General features: G+C 38.9%; 1 pseudogene; it reads right to left on the bottom strand.

The window, feature by feature from the left end:
• Window positions 1–337: 337 nt before the first annotated feature.
• Window positions 338–5775, bottom strand: LOC125218420 (annotated as a pseudogene).
• Between the last annotated feature and the right edge of the window lie 710 nt (window positions 5776–6485).

Raw genomic sequence — 6485 nt, forward strand, 5'->3', positions numbered from 1 at the left:
CGCAATGCCTCGCCATTTTGCTCGCCCTCCCTAGCAGCTCTCCCGACAAGCCCAAGCCAGCGACAAGTCCAAGCCAGCAACGAGATGCTCTTATTTCGCAACAATTTTGCTTATCAACTTTTTATCTCTCTCCCTCTATTTCATCAGCTTTACATTAAAACTCCTGTATTAAAGTGGAGGTAGTATTCACTTATTGTATCCTTTATACTACTCCACAAAATACTAGTAGTACTTAAAAGTAGCCAATCAATGTATTTTAGGTTTGACGATATGAAACAATGATTAGTTCTTCACACTTAATAGTGTACACTCATAACATAGATTACATAGACGTAGATAGGCGTAAACACATTTATACAACACTCTCCGCACTGATCATAGTGTAAGGATGTCAACATCCATGATTTGTGCTTCAAACAGCAGCTAGCCAATTGTAAGCCCGCTTTGGTAGTTCCAACCGTTGATCATAACCTGGGGCGTGACACCCTCAGGGACATCAAAGTTCAGGATCACCGTCATCACCTCCCCGGTACAACTGAGAAATAGTTGTTGAGTAATGAACTGGCAAGATCCGAGTGTCTTTCTTGTCTTCCCTGAAGCATGAACAGAGAGCTGAAGGAAGAAGGCAACCCCAGTTTCACTTCCACTGATTTCAACAACACGAGCACCACTGTCTTTATGCGAAAAGTGCTTCAACATCTTCCCAAACAAGCTCTTATCAGCCTCCTCTCTCTTGGGACACAGTGACGTATCCAGATTTCTGTTTCCATGCCGTAGGATTCTTGAATCTGGCTTCTTTGAGGTGTTCTCGATATGCATCCTCACCTCGTAGCTGGATCCTCTAATGAAAGTCAGAGAAGTGATCTTGAGGGATTTGTCTCTGTTTGTATGGTTCCAGAAGCCTGTAATTTCCACCAGGAAGATGCAGCCAATAAAAGTTTCTGGATAAGATCTCGTAGTCTGACATCTTATAGAGCTTGAGGAGAAGAAAATAAACAGGCTCGGGGCTCTCAGACTTGGATATTTCATCTCAAAAGTAGGCTGTTCTCTTAGATGGTGCAGTGAACTTATCAAAGACTTGGTAGTACTGGCATGCTCCTTCCAGATCCCAAACCGAAACTTCTATAGCCATGTCGGATAGATCATTGGACGTGGTGTTCACTACCTGCATACAGAGCCCCATAAATTGTTATCTTTCAGTAAATCAAGCAATCGGTCAATATTTGTGTTTACTACCTCTATCCAATATGTAGACAGATTTAGCTGGACATGAATTGGTTCTGCAGCACAACGACAACCATAAAACCCCGCTGTTTGCTCGTGGAGATGATCGTAGAACTGGCCCCGTAGACCTGTCCAAGGGTTTTGCGTTTTCCAAATCAAGACACCCGTGTACTTGCTCCACATACGGGAGGTCCAACCTTCTAAGAGAGCTCTGTACTGGATGTAGTTAACCAGTTGCGCCTGAAACAGACAATCACGTATCTACGTAGGTAGCAGAAAACATGAGCTTCACAAGTAACATTAGAATTACATATACCTTTAGACAAAGTCATCGAGATCTTTAGGTGTTCCATATAGTAAGATTTGATCATGAACCAGCCCTGGTTTTGAATACGGTATATACGTATGGTACTGCCAGATAGGATTGGGGACTTCCTCGATGTAACCATTTGGCAACGTGTTAAATAGAGGAATCTGCCAACCCTCTTGGGGCATCGTGGCTCTAATAGTAGCCGCAACAGGCATTCCCACCGAACCAACCTCGGGATTGAAGCCATACTTATAGAAGTCATCCTTGAAAAAGTTCTCAGGATACTGTATTTCATAGGGACCATCAGTGAAGTCCCCTTCCCATTAGCAAAGCCATCCCACATGGATCCTTGGATGTAGATACGGGTCCCATCCAGATACTGGCTAGGATCCTTTGAAATCGGGAAAATCTCCTCCACAGAATGCTTACAGTTGACAGGGCTCTCGAAATAAGGATGAAGCTGTAGATCGTTTTTCAAAGCCGTGTTGATATCTTCCGGGGAACTTGCTCGTTACCTCCAACCCATAGAGCAAGACTAGGATGATTTCTTAGCAGCTTCACAGTGTCTCTAGCACATAGCAAAAAGATCGTGGTCCAAAGGACCATTGGGATTTGATACTGGAACACCTCGTCCATCAACGTCCCCAGTTATCCAGAATTCTTGCCAAACCTGCAATAAAATCTCCATTGTCATATCGTCCTACTTCAGTTCCAACTCTATCATACAATACGCACATACTAGTACATGAATGCGAACAAATAATTGACAGTGAGGAGATAGGGACAGTGAGGCTGACCAGAAGACCATAGATGTCACAGTAATGATAGAACTCAGGCCTTTCAGCAATTCCACCACCCCAACAGCGCATCATATTGAAATTCATGTCAGCGTGAAACTTAATATCTGTCCTATAGCGTTTCTTTGAAAGCCGTAGCAACCCATCTGATAGTATCCAATTACCACCTCGGATGAATATTGGCTCTCCATTGACTTTAAATAGTCTGAAAGCAATAAAAAAATCACACAAGGGTATTCAAGCATAAATACGCCTCAGCCTTTGATGTTTTAATACCTTCCACCAGTGTCAGTATCTATGTGACTTTCAATCTTGCGGAACCCAAAATGCTGACTCCAAGAATCAGACTCTCCATGATAGTTCGCATCAACTGTTATTTGTACATTATAAGAGATTGCTTTCCCATTCCATTGGGCCACCAAAGGTTGGGCTTGTAGAAGAATAGCTGTAAATAAATCAATATTATAAGAAGTTCTATCAGTTTAATTAGTATAATTAAGTATGAACCACAGGAATTTACTCCCAAGTGCTGAATTTCTCAAATCATGATAACCAAAAAAAAAAAAAAAAACAATGTACTACAAGATAGGAAGCTCAAGAATAGAAAGAAGATTATTAAAAGTAAACCTGGTTGTTACAAGGATAAACCAACCTCGGGTAATGTATATAGCACATTGGATCCAGCAGGAATGGACAGATGCTGAGTCTGAAGATGCTCTACCAGGAATACATCCCCTTCAAGTTCAGTCCCAACTTGGATTTTCACAGAGCACTCAGCAACCCAGCTGCCTTATTTACCAACTCCACTGTTGTATGAAGGTAGGCCCCAGTGTAATTGTCAAAGAATGTGGAGACTAAGTGAGGATCTAATATCTTCACTGGCTGCATGAAAGTATGGCGTGAGTTGAAAAATGAAATAATAGAAAATATTCAGCAGTACAAAAGGTTTATAGCATTGATTTCTTATTAGAACTCATTACCTATGTCTACCATATTTAGGAAAAGACAATATCCAACTTCTAAGTCTCAGCCAAAGACTAAACTATATTTTCATATCTAGTAGTATTAAAAAGGTCGAGCAATATTAAAATTGATGAATCACTAAAACACTAATGCACTTAAGTGGACAGCTTACCCCAGTAATAGAAAGAGACACCTCATCCCAGATGCCAGTGTTCCTATCTCTGAAAAAAATTTCCAACAGGAATATAAGCCTTTGGGCATCAAGCATTGACAGAAACAAAAAAGTCACATTGTTCATAGATTTAATCTTACAGCAAACCAATGATTTACAAGGATCTAAAGCTTAATAATTAAGCTTACAAGCCTTTTAAGACAGAGGCTACGGAACTTGGTAATGAACCAGGAGAAAAAAAATCTTTGTTTACCCAAGTTTAACATAAAATAACAAGCATCTTAATATCGTTTTCACTTCATTCTAACACTGCGTTTTTCAAAAGTTTTGGAGTAAAGTGTCTGCTGTTCTTGTGTGAAGAAGATAATGTAATATGATTAGTTGAGCTTATACGTTAATTTGAAATATAAAAACAAGACTAACAAAGTTCATCATCTTACCCCAAAAATTGAGATAAGATTAATAGAAGACTTATTCACAATATTGACAAATCCGAGATAACTTCTTGATTGGACCTTTAACATACTAGGCACTTCATGAAATTACTGAAACAGGAGAAATGGTTGTACTAATTCAACTGCCTAATGGCTGTGACAGAGCTCCAAAAGAAAAGGAACTTTTCTTCAATAAATAAATTTCCACTGAATAACTAGGGAAACATTACTAGACAATAAAAACAAACAATCACCTTATAGGAGCCATCCAATCCCAACCCTCTACATATTGAGCCGCAACATCTTTTCCAATCTGTATATTACACAGAAATAGTGAGAAAAAGAGTCAATCAAACAGGCAATACAATAGCAGGAAAAAAATAAGAAACTCAAAGAAATATTTGTTTACATCAAAATGGAAAGGTAACTCATCAGAAAATTCAACTCTCAGCTTTCCAATCTTCTCAAAACTTATTATGGCCTATCAACTTCACAGTGTATTTCCAACAAGTATGAAAAATAAATAACCTTAAAGAAATGCTGATTCTGGTGAATTCAAGGAATACCTCATGATCACCACCTTGACCACCATCAGGGGGAATTTTTCCAGGATGATCAGGAGGATAAATCAGGACAGCAAGCAAATTTTACCATTTGAATTCAGAATATCGGTTATATCAATTGAATGTCTTCGGAACATCCCCTTAGGCAGCAACTCTTTGTGTCCATTTAAATAAACTTCCCGGAATAATTTATAGCACGGAAATTTAGATCCACATGTTGATTCGTTGACTGAAATAAATTTACAAGAACAGGAATCAGACATAACCAGAATGTATGAACTTCATGTCTACAGCAAAATATTAGATGTAAGACTTCGAGTCAGAAACAGAGTATAATGACCTATAACTGAGTATAAAGTTCAGTTGTGCTCCACTATCAGAGTCACTATTTCAGGTAACTTTTAAATGTGATTGGGTTTTACAGAAAATAGGTCATCCAGATATAGAACTACGGTCTTCAATCTCTCAAAGATATTAATAAGGTAATTAAATGTCATGTTATTCCATGACACATGTGCTCATGGCATAGGAAAAGCTTCACACACAGTATTATCAATTTTCTAGGAAAGATAAACACCCATTTTCATTTTAGGAAAGTGAATATAAGATTATATGGCATTCACTCACAGATCACACAGGCGATAGGAACATTATAACATATGAGGTCAAATAACTAAATTAAAGAAACGAGACACAAAAGAAGCAGACATACCAACTTGCACTCAAAGGTTGTGTAAAACCAGAAGGTGTAATATTCCCTTCCGGAGTTGCCAATATCCAATATTGCCTGATTCTCCAAACCATAGAAGGGATCAGGCACAAGCTTGTTCTTCACAAGGGTAGCCAAAACACTGAAATCAAAACCACCTTATATTCACTCACGACTTCAGCAGATACAAAAACATACTCCATCCAGTATCTAAATTAACTAAGAATCAGACAAAATCACACAATTCTTTAACAGATACATCAGGTACACTAGCAGCCACAAATACAACACACCTATATGTTTAACAATTAAGAGTCCAATTCTCAATCCTATATTATCATCGCCAGTGAAAGCAGGAGGAGTATGCAAGTTAGATGGCAGTCAATGGTGTAGCACATGAAAGCAATAGGACCAGAACATTTGAAATGTGGGAAAAGAGAAAAATTCAGTGTGTAGAAAACGTAATTACGTTCCAGGAACGACAGCTTCCATCCAGGGGGGCTGATCGGAGGTGGGAGGGTGAGAGGTGGTCAGCTCGGCCCCGGTGAAGTGGACCTCCGTGGAGCGTGCCGCCAGCCAGCCTTCGTCGAGCACTGTCTTCCCAATCCCTCCGCCGCGGCCATGTCTGTAAGCTGCTGGATTTCAGGAATTGGAATTTGGGGGATTAACGGAATTCGTGAGTCATGCGCACAAGATATAGTGATCAAGTGGTGGAAAGAGAGGGAGAATTGAGTGGAATTGACTTTTGTCGGCGATGCAACCAAGAATTGGGTATGCGGATTGCGGAAATGAGAGGAGATTGCAGATTTGTCTCCATTAACAACGCAAACAGCTACTACTGATTAGGATTTGTAAGTTGATCGCTTTACTGTTAAGCAAGTGTATCCAAGCCATGATCCTACTTTTCTTCTATCCTAGTTCAATTAAAATATAAACAAATCGAATTAATTGGTTTCAGATAGCGAGTTTCATCACTCTCATGAGCTCTTCTCTCACTGGATTTTATCCAAGAAAGGACACCATGCGAGCAAATGCTTCGTGCCATTAATTTGTACGATGGGTTAATATTTGGGATAATTACACCTTACATATCAAATATTTCCCCAATATTTCCCCAATGTTTTAATCTAATATAAAAAAATTTAATTAGCTATATCATATAAAAAGTTTAATTAATATTTCAAATTAGTACATTCGTTTAAAATCCTTTAATCCATTCCAAAATTATTGTAGCTGAAAACTACGAGTGGATTCATTATTTGATAAAATGCCTATAAGGAAATACGTGTAGTATAATTAAAAGAAATTATATC

Source organism: Salvia hispanica, chromosome 4 (genome assembly GCF_023119035.1).
Source record: "Salvia hispanica cultivar TCC Black 2014 chromosome 4, UniMelb_Shisp_WGS_1.0, whole genome shotgun sequence".
In the NCBI taxonomy this organism is placed as follows: Eukaryota; Viridiplantae; Streptophyta; class Magnoliopsida; order Lamiales; family Lamiaceae; genus Salvia; species Salvia hispanica.